The sequence below is a fragment of the Gopherus evgoodei genome, chromosome 7 (assembly GCF_007399415.2).
Source record: "Gopherus evgoodei ecotype Sinaloan lineage chromosome 7, rGopEvg1_v1.p, whole genome shotgun sequence".
NCBI classification, from domain to species: domain Eukaryota; kingdom Metazoa; phylum Chordata; order Testudines; family Testudinidae; genus Gopherus; species Gopherus evgoodei.
The window spans coordinates 110790749-110804278 of NC_044328.1; the positions used below are offsets into that span (position 1 = coordinate 110790749).

The following is a 13530-nucleotide window of genomic DNA, read 5'->3' on the forward strand; positions in this document are numbered from 1 at the left end:
ACTATTTTGGCTACTTTTCTGTAACAATAAGATGGTGATATCAGCTTAATCCCTTCCAACACTCAGAACAATCCATATTTGGAGCTGAATATGCAGAGCCATCATAACAACACCGAGCATGGGGAAGTGATGGTCTCTCTCCATGCAGTTCTAATGCAGCTTCACCTGGAATATTGCATTCACTTATGAGTACTACTTTACTAGAAAGATTGACAGACTGAAGAACAGCAAAAAAAGACAAGGGCATTTGTGGGACTGAAACACAAGGAAAGATTAAAGTAGCTAAATATGGCATTTGGGCTAATAGACAATATGAAGGCTATGAAAGGCTATGAAAATCGTTTATTACTGCCTGATGGCTGTAAAGTTTCAGAGGAATTTTCCATAAAGGTATGACAAAGGACTCATCTCTACTATAGCTATAACTGACCCAGTTAGAATGTTTGGCCCCTGATCAAGCTACAACATGGCTTAACAAAGTAATGTAGATGGGACCCAGTCATGCCTGTAACGAGGTCAAAATCTTGGACAGTCCAATGATTTAATGCAGTTATGGGCCCACTGTTAGATTCCATCTACACAACAAACTTAACTGTGTTGTAGCCAGGTCGGGACCAATTGTCCTATGTTGGCTGACTTGGTCATAGTTGTATCAAGGAATAAGAATACTTAGACAACATTAAGAAAAGGAAAAAATAGATTGAATACCAGGAAAAAACTTTCCAATAGTGAAATCTTTCAGGCTTTTAAAAAGTCTACTAAAAGCAGGACAAGAGCTCCATTAATTTTGAGTCAGGAAGGCATTTAAAATGTTAAATATTAGGGACTATGCTAGAAGCAACAATCCTGCCCAGTCAGAGAGCCATGTGACTAGAGAGATACTAGAGCAGAGGTGGGCAAACTACAGCCCATGGGCCGGATCCAGCCTGCAAGCCATTTTAAGCTAGCCAACAAGCCGCATCATGCAGCTTGGCCCCGCTCTGGCGCTCCACTCAGAGAGCTGGGTCGATGGCTGGACCAGTGGCTCGACCCCACTCCTACCAGGGTGCGGGTTTGGGGGCCAGACCACACGGTTCAGCCCTGCTCTGGTGCTCCGGCCAGGGCACAGGGTCGGGGCCGCACCACGCGGTTCCCGGAAGCTGTGGCATGGCCCTGGTCCAGCTCCTATGGGCTCCAATGAGAGCTGCAGGGCCAGTGCCTGCGGATGGGACAGTGTGCAGAGCTGCCTGGCCGTGCCACCATGTAGGAGCCAGAGAAGGGACATGCCACTGCTTCTGGGAGCCGCTTGAGGTAAGTGCCGCTCAGAGCACGCATCCCCTGAGCCTCTCCCCATGCCCCAAACCCTGTCCCAGCCCTGATCCCCCTCCTGCTCTCCAAACCCCTCGATCCCAGCCCAGAGCACCTTCCTGCACCCCAAACTCCTCATTCCCAGCTCCACCCCAGACCCTGCACTACCAGCCAGAACCTGCCCCCCTTCCCGCACCCCTGCCCCAGCCCTGATCCCGCTCCCACCCTCTGAACTCCTCGGTCCCAGCCCAGAGCACCCTCCTACAACCCAAATCCTCATCCCCAGCCCAACCCCCGAGCCTGCACCCTCAACCAGAGCCCTCACCCCCTTCTGCATCCCAACCCCAATCTTGTGAGCATTCATGGCCCGCCATATAATTTTTAGTTCCCAATGTAGCCCTCGAGCAAAAAAGTTTGCCCACCCCTGTGTCAGAGGACTATAAGAGAGCTTCAGAGGTCTTTTCTTTCTTATGCCTATGACTTCTTCTTTCCCAAATTTGAGTGCATTATCCTATCCTATCATGTGAGTCATTTGATAACCCTGAGGGAATGGCTGAATTGTTTCCACAGCAAGAATATTTTTTTGTGATGCCAATGCCATAACCTTTATTCATGGAAAACAAAGTACCAATGGCAAAAGCAGGATGGAGACACATCAAAAAATTAATGTAAACAACTACAAAGCCATGGCTGTTCGAGTCAAAAGCCAATTCACACCAGGTAGGAATCTGAGCAGTGGATGTTGCTAACATAGCAAATACGCTACCTTACATTTTGTTAGGCTAATTGCATACCTCTAAATGCATGATCTAATAAAAATTGCCAAATTTAATTTCAAGTTAGAGAAAAAAAAGAACTAGAAAACGAAAGGAAAAGAAAAAGCAATAACAGCTTATAAAAAGGGCTTTGTAGAAACATTCCCACTACAGGTGCATTCTCATGTTTAAAAAGAGGCTAGAGATATTTTTGGTTTACGTGAAAATAAAAAACAGTTGCTCTACGAGAAAAGCTTCCACTTTGTTGTGGAAACAAACTCTCTCACTGCGCCTTGACATCTCAGCCTGGGGCAAGTTTGGAAAACAAGCACGCTTTTGCTCTTTGCAAAATTCTGTAATGTTAGTAGCAAACAGCTCTGATGGTGGTGCAAATGGCAGAAATCTGATTTGGATTCAAATCTGTGCACTGTGCACTACTGCGTAGAGTGACCAGACAGCAAGTGGGAAAAATCAGGACAGGGGTGGGGGGTAATAGGAGCCTATATAAGAAAAAGGAACAAAAATTGGGACCGCCCCTATAAAATCAGGACACCTGGTCACCTTACTACTGGGGAAACACAAGTAGTTTTGCATCCCTTAAGTGACGTGAATTTCATTAAATAAAGACTGAGGATGAAATCCTGGTCCCACTTACATCAGTGAGAGTGTTGCCATGGACTTCAATGGGGCCTGGATCTTGCTCCAAATTTAAACCTGAGATGCTGTGCGGGGGGTGTGTCCCAGAGCCCATGCGGTAGCTCAAGCTGAATGTCTACCACAAGCCCAAGTCAGCTGTGCCACGGGTTTTTTTATCATAGTGTAGACATACCCTAACAGCTACTGGATGAAGAACCTCCAAGGGATCACCATTATTACCATCCTATTCTATTTGGAGCTACTTAGTAATTTATACTACGCTCATCACCATAGTACCTGAGGGCCTGCTGCACCAGATTATGCATGGTCAGTGGTTTATGGAATATAGCAAGTCCTGCAAAGCCCGTCTGCATACTTCCCCTAACAGAGCCACTGCAGGACTTCAGTGGTATAGAGAGGGATTTACATGGGCCATTTACCAAGGTGAATATTACCCTTAATCCTGCAGTTTTTTCACATGCAAAACTCCCCCTCCCCCCAGCTTTAACTGCTGTTCATTGTGTGAAATAATGACACCAGAATTAGGCCCATCAAGATTACATTATTTTGTATAGCAAATGCCTACAGAAACTCTTGGCCTTTTCAGTCTTGTCTCTTGTCTATTAATAGTACACTTAGACCTAGGTTGGAAAATGCGATTCATATGATAAAAGAGGAATTTAAGAATATATCAAATACTGGGAAGGAACTGACATTCCGAGTATTGTTATGAACACAGAAGTGGCGCTAGAGTTATGTTCCATTTGATCTGATTTGATTTAGTTTAAAAAAAACCCTAAAACAAAAACAATACATGTATTGCTGATCTTGCAGCGCCACTGAAGTAAATTGGGACTTTTATGTCAGCACCACAGGATTCAGCTGAGGGCTATTGTGTGGTAGCTACCTAAAACTAGTGGAAAATTCCTTAAAATCGATATTGAAAAAATCTAGCATGAAGTGAGTTGATTTAGTAAATACTTTAACAACTAGAGTTTTCTGGGAAAGCCATGTAATTGTTTTTACCTGCGCCACATAAAATAAATGACGATTTGATTGTTAGCGTATAGCAAGCGTTCAGGAATGTACTGAAGGAACAACTCTTTTTTTGGCAGGGGAATGGTCAAAGGGAACAAATATTTTCTGTCTTCAATTGCTTTGATTCTGTGAAAAATGAGCAATACCACAACGCTGAGCCCGTAGAACACAGTTGCGAAAGACGACAGCAAGCCGTTCGTCATTTTGATGAGTAACAACAATAGCACACTTGGTTATTTTAACGTAAGGAAAAAGGATTTTGTTTCTTTCTCTTTTTGTATAACAGTGGGTCTATTCTCCCTCAAATATGCACGCATATTTATCAAGAACCTTTAATCATGAAAGGGAAACAATCAGCTTTAAAAATTACATTCTTTTCTGAATTTTCTAAAAGATCTGCTCTAGGACTTATTTTGAGGAAGCGCTACTACAGCCCGTGTTAGCCAGTTCAGACTCAATGATCACAGTTGTCCTTTATGGCCTTAGTATCTAGAAATATACAAAATTCAATGTAAAAAAGTCTACTGAAGAGAACCCCTAATAGCCAGGCAGTTTCAAATCCAACTGACTGCTGTACTTTCCAACAGTAGAAACTGCACTGTATTTATTTTGTACATTGTGCGTGCTTGAGTGCTAGATGTTTGGAATGATCTCTGGGAGGCCCAAGCCACAAAGCCTTGGTCTGGTCTCCTGAGTTCTTGTCTTGTGTCCTATCTGCTTGACCACACGCCCTCTTCATTTATGGTTGTTAGATGTGTAACCTTCTTTGAAATCCCACAAAACTAAGGCGTGTTCAGGTGTGAGATTTTAGTTTGGAGACTACATAGATAGATCCCAGAGGTCTGTAAACATCCCTAAAACCTGAGTCTCAACCAAACTGAATGCAGCCAGAATTTCAGTGGCAATCATCAACCTGGGAGTAAGTTAGGGTTGTGGGTTGTAGGTGTGTGTTGAGGATGTAGGGGAAGGGTAGAGCTTGATTGTGTTTCAATTACTGTTGCCCTGGTTTCAATACAGCCTGATACTTGGTAACAGAGAAGGGAACTCTCTGTAGGGGAAAAAAAAAAGGCTCCCCAGCCAAACCTCCACAGCCTGCCCGGGAGTGTGGGAAGGTGGTGATGACCCACAGCAACTGAGAACTGCAAACAGAGAGCGAGTTGTTATATATTTCACATGCGACATCGAACCACCTAAAAGCCATGCAGGGAAAGAAGGTTTGCGGCTAGGGCACAGCAAATTTGGATTAAATCTCAGGAAAAACTCCCTTTCAGAACAGTAGGACAATGGAACAGACGGCATAGGAGGGGGGTTGGGGCAAGCTCCTTCACTGGAGGGTTTCAAAAGGAGGCTGGAGCCATCTGCCTTGAATGGTTTAGGCACAACAAATCCTGCCTATCTTGGCAGGGGGTTAGACTAGCTGACCCTTGTGGTCCCTTCCGACCCTGTGGGTGTAGGATTCTAGGAGCCCCCCAGTGCCTGGATGGAGACAGGGCCTAGGACAACGAGGGCGGGAGGGGGGGGGGGAGCTTGGATTAGAGATGCAGCGTGACTCCACTTGTCACTGCAACTAAACGCCTCCAACGCGGATCGGGGCACTTGGCGCCGCTGTTCGTGCCGCGCCGTTCTCAGTTACACCCCTGTCAATCCGGAGTGACTCCAGCGGGGGCGGGGTGATGCGCTGAAGGGGGGGGGCTGCAGCCTGCTGGGGGAGGAAAAATGGGGGGCCCGGGCTGCCCCAGCAGCGGGGAAAGCTTCCACTTTCCCTTTCGCCGAGCTCAGCTGCTGGCCTCGTGTCCGCCCTCCGCCTCCCTGCAGCAGCAGCTGTCCGCCCCCCCTCCGCCCCCGCCTGCCCCCGGCCCTGCTGCCCCTCCCCGGAGCTGAGCAGGCTGCCTGCCAGCCCAGGCTCCCGGGCTGCGTGTCTGAAGCGTGGCCCCTCCTTCCCCCCACCCCTTCCTCTAGCACCCCCGCCCCTCCACCAAAGAAGAGGCTGAGCCGGTGTTTTTCCACTCAGCAGGATGGGTGATGCTCAACGCTCCCTCATTAGACAACAGAGAGGAGAGGTCAGGAAGAAAGCGCTTATAAATCACCCCTGCCTCCCTCGCAGCCCGGCGCTCCCTTGCCCCAGGACACCGCGGACGGCCGCCTAGAGCCCTGGCCAGCTACCTGAGCCCGCAGCAGGTAAGAGCCCCTCTCTTGTCCGCCAGCCGGGGAGGAAGCCTCGAGCTCTGGGCGCTCGGAGGCAGACGGGAAAGGAACAAAGAAGGAGCTGTCGGGAGGCAGCGAGGTTTTTGCCTTTGCCGACGGAAGGAAGGAAGATCTGCCAGGCAGGAGAGGGGACGAGGGAGGACGAATTGCTGCTTTTCTCTTGTTCCTACACGAAGATGGCAAAGAAAGGACCCTCCGGAGAGACAGGGGGGCATCGCCTTGGTTGATCAATGCTGCAAATGTCTCAGCTATGCTCAGGGTCTCTTTCCCTCCTGCCCCTACCCCCCGCCCGCCCCATATTTTTGCAGGGTTTTGCAGTATCCTGTGCTAGATAGATTACAACGTGCTGTTGCTTTGCATCGCGCAGGCCACTAGCGCCGCTTCTTTCTTTTCAAGAGCCTTAAAAAAACAACACATCTACCTATATTTAATTGCTATCTAGGCTACCGTGTGGTTTCTCGAGCAGCTATTTCCATCTTGCCCTCCATACATGCTCCACCACCTTGTGTTAACTTTTTTCAGATACCAGTTTGCAGTGTGAAATTAACCACTTGCTTGGCAGCTCTCCAACTGTTAAAAGTACATTTCTTCTTTTCCCCCCTGCTGTTTCCTCCAGTGAAAAATGCAACATATTTTTGAAGTGCATATGCAAACCTCCAGTCAGGTCCAATTGAAAGACCAATACAGCCAGTACTGCTGCAGCTGCTGCTGCTACTAATGGGTCTGAGTGGGGTCTGACATTCTTTTCTTCATAGGCAGTTAAAGTTTCCATAAGTGTCATAACTTAGTTGGTCAAGATTCTGATTTCATTTATCTTGGTGTCAAAAAAGTAAATCTGTATTCACATCAGTGTGAAATGGATCAGAATTTGGCCCAGTAAGTTAAAGGTGATGAATATTCAGTGGTGTATGATAATGTAACAAAAGACAGACTTTGGAGACAGCTTTAAGTTTCCATATATGAAGATAAGGGGTGTGTGTGTGGGAGTTAATTTGCATTCACACAGAAGATAAAACATGCATAAAAAGATGGAGCATTCAGAATATATTAACTTATTTATGCTTCCTCATTTGTGAGAGGTGAAAAAATATATTTTTCTTTGAGAATTACTTTTTTCCTTCAAAGTGACAAAATTCTTACACTTCTATAAGTTCTGAAATCTTGTTTCTTCTCTTTATTATTAGTTTTTAAATGACAAATGAAAACAGAGTGAGAAAAGAGAAGTTCAGAACCAAGTTTGAAGAAACACGACCACACACATATGAAAGATTTTTATATTTCAGGACAGTTCATGCCAAGGTGTAGAGAGGCTTTTTTTTTTTGGTTAGTTCCCATTTTTTAACCGTATTGGGAAAGGCATTAAGAAAATGTGCCAAGAAGAACTGGTTGTGTTTATAGTGCTATTTTGGTAACCACTGTATCTTTTTGCTTATACGTCAAAATGTTTCAAGTGTTGGACCAACAAAAAGTGGAGTCGTATTGTTCAGGAGACATAGAGTTAGTTGTAATTTGGTACTTGGATGACAATTGCTACCAGTTTAGATTCTATGGCTTTAGCACTGTAAGGAAATCAACACAATAAAACTTGGTTTTATGGAATGTTGAGGAGAGACACTTTGGGCAAAACTTTTACGATTTTGGCATATGGATTTGTTACCTCTAGATTTGAATTCAAGCAGAATTGACCAACTCTTTTTGGCCCTGTTTATCTCCAAAGAAATAGTATGGAAACATTTTCCCGGGGGATGTTGGTGGAAGATCATTTCCTTTTACAGAAGTGTGCAGTATGGGCATGGCGAGAGAGAGAGAGATTTTAGGTTTTGCAAGGGATAGCTACCGTACTGATAATGCCATTTGTCTCCAATATCAGGGCGCAAGTTGAGGGTGAATTATATGTGTCTGGAGGGAGGGTACCTTTAGTGAACAAGGGTGAGTAAATGTTAGCTAGGGCCTGTGAAACATTCAGAGATCGCCCCTCTCTCACTTCAGTCTTTATCTACCATTTTGTTCACACCCTCCATCCTCCTCTCATGTTGTCTCTCCATTTCGCCTTTTCCATCTTCACTACTCTCTTCATCTTTCCCATTCCCTTCCACCTTCTCTCTCTTATGGTTCGTATTCTCTTTAGGCTGCAGCCAGTAGGGGGTGACATAGTTTCTCAGTCTCTTGGCAGGCAGATGGAACTATGACACTCCAGCCATTTGAGGGCAGGAAATGGAGGACAGGCAAACTTAATGTGCTATATGAGTGATACTCAGACCGAAGCTTCTGAGTTGAAAGTGGCTCTTTAATGTGTTTCCTGTGGCTCTGATTTAATTATTAACCAAACTAAGTTATTAACCAGTCAGGATGTTTTTACTGTGTTTTACTGTGTTATTACTGATTGTAGTTGATAAAATAATAATAATTATATATATATATAATTCTCAGAGCAAAATGACTGGCCTATAAATTCATATTTAAACAGTAGGACAGGGAAAATATTTAGTGTATATATCTATTTCCCCATCATACTGTTTAAATATGACTATATAGCACTATAGTAAATTAAACAATGAATTCACATTACTGTGGCTCTTTTGAGAAATGTTGATCGCTAATTTGGGTACTGAACCACTGAGTCTGAGTATCTCTGTACTATAATATAGATGGGGAGAGAATGGAAAGGCAAGGAAATTCCTTTTTAATTTTTAAATTTCTGTTGTTTTCCATTTACCAACCTGCATTTTCCAGTGTCAGACAACTGGCTTCAAAATCCTCCAGCTACTTGCTGCTTAACTGCGTGCAGTGCTATGGTACTATATAAAGAGCAGTAAACCCCAGCCAGCATAAAGCAATCTGGAGGCATTAAGGAGATGGACAGATGGGTGGAAGTGCTTGTCTAAAGATACCCTTCTTTGGTTTTAGGGATATCATGCCAGATTCTGGTGTAAACCTGGAATAATTCTGCAGATGTTAATGTACACTAATGTAATAGAAGACAGAATTTGGCCCTTCAATTTAGTTGGCAGCCATTAGTTTATGTATTTTTATTTTTTTTCATGGTTTGAGATTATTTTTTTAAATGGCACAATGTATGAGCTGAGGTAAGAATGGATCTCCAGGATGTTTGAAATCATGTATGAACAAGAGGTGAGCACTGCTGTGGAAAAATACAAAGAAACCTTAGACTAGTTTACTATTTGTGCATGATGTTTGAGAAGTCCTGCCTGCCAGAATTTGATTGCTTCTGTAGGATTCTTCATAGTGACTTGTTTTACAGCTAAAACTAGGGAGAATGTCAAGGATTAATTCCCTAATTTGTAATCTGAATACCAAGCAGCCTAGTGATTTGCACTTAAAGCCTCCTTTCCACTTGGGGATGCTTTGCCAAAGAGGCTTTTAACTGAGCAAGTCCTGCGGATTAGAACCCGGTTAGAAAACCTGATATAGTGCTTTGAAGCGATACTCCCTCATAGCCTAATTGTTTTGTGCTGTGTGTGCTTTCCGTAGCAAGGAGGTGTTCCATTCTGTCTTTCTAACTTTGGCTGTTCCCACTTGGCTCTGCACTGAAAGTGTAATCTGCATTTTGCACCCAAGTGCACCAGCAGAGCCAACTGAGGGTATAGATTGTGTGGCAGAGAAGTGTAAAGCCTAAAGGAAAACTAAACCATCATTGCACAGAGAACTGAATTTAGGGTAAACCAAAGTCTTTTCACTTTACTGAAGCATTCTGAATTTTCAATTTAGTACAATGGCAGAACTGTTTAAACCTCAAACAATCACATTTTATTTCATTAAGCTTTCCCTCCTCGGAGCATAACAATATAATCTTTCAATCTTCCAAATCTTTATTTTCCTATAGATTATTTGCTCTACAGTGTCATTACATAAAGCTTAATTGTTTTCTTATTCTATTGGATCTGACAATATCTTATTTAAAGAAATGAGTGCTGTAAAGGAAATCACTATCTGATGAGATTTACTGATAGGAAATTGTGCTTACAGAATGCAGGTTAGGGTCAGTTCCATTGCTAAAGCTCTTTCTGTCTATTGCAGATAATAATGCTGTCAACCCTAGTATTGCTTTGGAAAGCCCTTTGTTTCCAATATTAAAAAAAACCTACAGTATTCTGCAGTAATAGTGGGTTCAGAACACTGGATCTTTTGTCTGAGGTCTGTAGTATATTTTTAAAAAATGAGGCAAACAACATAGTCACCATCATTTAATTTTTAACTTTAGATATATAAAAATAATTAGTCCCTGAGCCTTATCCTGTGTCTGTGATTTCCCCAAGAGCACTAAAACACCCTTTGTCTGTTTCTGCTAACAGGGTGGAGTTGGTGAAATGAAGAATTGGTAGCACAGTTTAGCACCAGGTACTGCATTTAGTCAGAGCAAACTCCTCATCACACCTCTCTGCCAATGTTCCCCAGTTCTCATCTCCAGCACCTCGTTATTCCATTGCTGTCGCTTCCTTCCCAGTCTGCCAGCAAACCTCAATCCTGACCTGACACACATGAACCAATACCAAACAGGGGCTCTGTTCAGCTGTGCCATACTCTGTAGTGTTTTTAGAATGTAGAGAAATGACTCCATAAAAATGTTTTTGCCTTCTTAAGAACACTTTAGTTCAGTTTGAAACATATGCAACAACTACAGATGAATGTGCAAGTTGGAGGAGTTACAGCTTTTTAAAAGTAATACCTTATCTGATTCATCACGCTAATCAATTGTAGATGCTTTAAAATTGCAGTTTTGAATAGATTACAATGGGAGATTAGTGATCAAAAAAGTCAAATGCACTAACCTGCATTTATTCTACAGGATGGCTTTTAAAAAGTAATCCTGTAGTCCCATCATTTAAGCATTCCATATAGCAAATTCCCACTTAATTCCATTAGCACTTGGTATAGTACATTTATAGGAATCATCCCCAATGGTTTGGAAGGAAAGTCAGAGTATGACGTTTCATTTCTATGTTCATTGAATTTCCCCCCAAAAATATATGTTGGGATAGGTTAAGCTAGAGCCTCTGCTAGTGTAAATCACTTTAACCCCACTGATTGAGTTGAGTTATACCTGCTGAGGATCTGACGCAAAGCATTTTTATCTGTTCAGAGAATGTAAATGCTAAGCTCTGGCCATTACTACATTGCTAAACTTATACCGTGGTTGACATTGGTGTAAAATACTCCAGCAGAAGTTTGGAAGTAGAGGTGCAGTAAAGTTATCCATTACCTTATTTCCAAATTTAAGTATGGTGGTTGCCATTGGAGGGCCAACATTTACCTATATTATTTTACCTCAGGATCTGAGCTTCCAAGAATAAAGAGAGAGGAGCAATAGCTGTTGGCTTCTTTTATTGTGACCACTGTATTCATGTGGTTTTTGTCTTTCTGAGGGACTGTATGTACACCAGCAAAACGGAGATCAGAACGAAATGTATCTTAGTATCCTGATGGACTTTCCCCCTCTTTTTTATTTTATTTGTGTTATTTTATGTCTGTTTATTTATTTGCTTTCTGTTTTTTTTCTTTTTCTTTTTCGCCCCCCCTCCCTAACCCCACCCCAAACAGGAAGAGAAAATCCATTCAGGAGAGACTCTTCTTCATGTAAGTGTTATTTATGCTCATTTATGAAATTACAAAAGGATTATAAAAATGATTAGAATGTTCCAATACTGAACGCTTACCATCTGCTCATAGAAACCATTGAATAAAGAGCATGTAAAAATAAACTGCAGTTACACAATAGCAATACTCAATACCCGCTATCTCAAATCTATATATGCAGTTCTATTGTGTATATCATGGTAGTACCTAGGCACCATTACAAAGTATTTTACAGTATTGGTGAGCACACCCCTCCTGTGATGTAGGGATGTAGTAACGTCTCACTTTATACATGAGTGGCAACAGATGCATAGAGGTCGAGGGTCTCTACTAAAGCTCATTGAACTTGATGGAAAAACTTCCATTGACTTCAGTGGGCTTTGGATCAAGCCCTAAGTGGCTTGGCCAAGGTCAAAGAGGGTCAATGTCAGAGCTCAGCTTAGAACTCAGGGGTCCTAACTCCCAGTCCTATGCTAAAAATAAGCTTCTCTCTCTTGGATTCTTCTACAAAATCCAAGTTGTGTCAGTAAAGTTGTTTTTGTTTATTTATGTGTGTGGCCTTTTGTAGCATACAGATATTTCAGGCCTTTTTTACAACCCATGGGCCCTCTAAAATGAGAGTAAATAAACAGCCATCGATGAATATTGTTGCAAATTTTTTGTGAATACATTTGCTTCCAGAATAAATGCTCAGTCTACGTCAGGTTGATGAATCTTGTACAGGACTCTCCATAGAGTATGTAAAGCTACACATCATGGAGCTCAACAGTTTTACACATCGCCTAGCAACTTGCTTTGCTTGCAGATCTCTGATTTTAAAACTTTTAAGTGGTCAAGTAAGTTCTGCTCCAGAATCTCTTTCTAGTAAGTAAAGTCAAGAAAATGTTTCAAGAAGCAGCATAGATAGATTAAGACTATTATTGCCTTAGTGCAAAATGAGCCTTAATGAGGAAAATGACTGCATTAATTGCAATGCAGGGCCTGCTTTGTATAACTTTGAAGCACGCCCTGTATCAAGTGGCGTGGCAAGTCATGAGCATTCACATCAAGCTGACTTCTCATAAATCAACATTTTTTTTCAGAAAATAACATACGTCTCTGAATTATGGCACTAGATTAGACTCAGATAGCAACTCCTGGTTAATATGTAGCAAAACGCTGTGTGGTGACAAATGGGTTTTTTTTGTGTTATTGGGCTGGAATGTTAGTTCCGCTTTCAGATAAAAGGAGCTTGCGCAATGCACCCTTGTAGACCATTATTTCCCTGGCTAGTGTGGTAGTTATGTAGTCAACTGTGTTCAGCTGTTTCTCTCTTACACTACCCTTTATTGTGCATTTCTGTAAGAGGAGGGCTTAGGTGTAGGCAGAGATTGCAGCCTCTTTGAACCTAGCAAGACACAACTGTGTGGTCCCATTGCTAGTCAAAAATCTATTGAAAACTCACTCAATTCCGGCTATATTTCTGGCAGAAATGTTATAAGAATTTTATTTTGTATCTTTGAATCATGAACATTCTTTTGGCTGGTTTTATGGACATCACTAAGACAATCAATTGAGGATAAGCGTTTTCAAAGGAGAAGAGCATGTGTATATTAAATGAAAAAAACACACCAGCAATTAAAAAGAATTGTCCTTTACACTGGGATGCTAAAACTGAGACTGAGGGTATCTTTGAGAAGCTACGGTACCATTTTAAAAAAGACAATAGGATTGGAAAAATTCCAGGAGTCATGTTACTCATATTTTTCAACATAGGACCCCAATATAGAAAATTCAAGTCTCTTGAAAACAGTTCAAAGGACACATTTCCCCCAGTTTTTTAAAGAGGAATCATCAGGGTAACAAAAAACATCTCTAAAGGAAGAGGCTCCAAATGGGAAAAGAAACCTAAAGACATGATGATATGGTGTCCCGACATTGTACACCAGAATCTGGAGCCCATTGGAATGCAGATTCAAAGGTCTCCCTTTAGTGACCTTAATATCATAAAGCTAAATATCTGGATAATCTAGAG

The 13530-nt window shown here is 42.4% G+C and overlaps 1 protein-coding gene across 8 annotated transcripts in view; it reads left to right on the plus strand.

The window, feature by feature from the left end:
- The first annotated feature begins 5670 nt into the window (after window positions 1-5670).
- The window catches only part of SLC6A6 (solute carrier family 6 member 6), a 75810-nt gene continuing 67950 nt past the window's right edge, over window positions 5671-13530 (plus strand). For 3 of the 8 annotated variants that reach the window (XM_030571136.1, XM_030571140.1, XM_030571142.1), the window contains exons 1-3: window positions 5731-5894; window positions 10235-10280; window positions 11481-11516. The gene's annotated coding sequence lies outside the window, so the exon portion shown is untranslated. Of the gene's footprint in view, window positions 5895-10234; window positions 10281-11480; window positions 11517-13530 lie in introns of all 8 variants that reach the window. The other 5 variants (XM_030571137.1, XM_030571138.1, XM_030571141.1 and 2 more) reach the window with 3 other exon arrangements.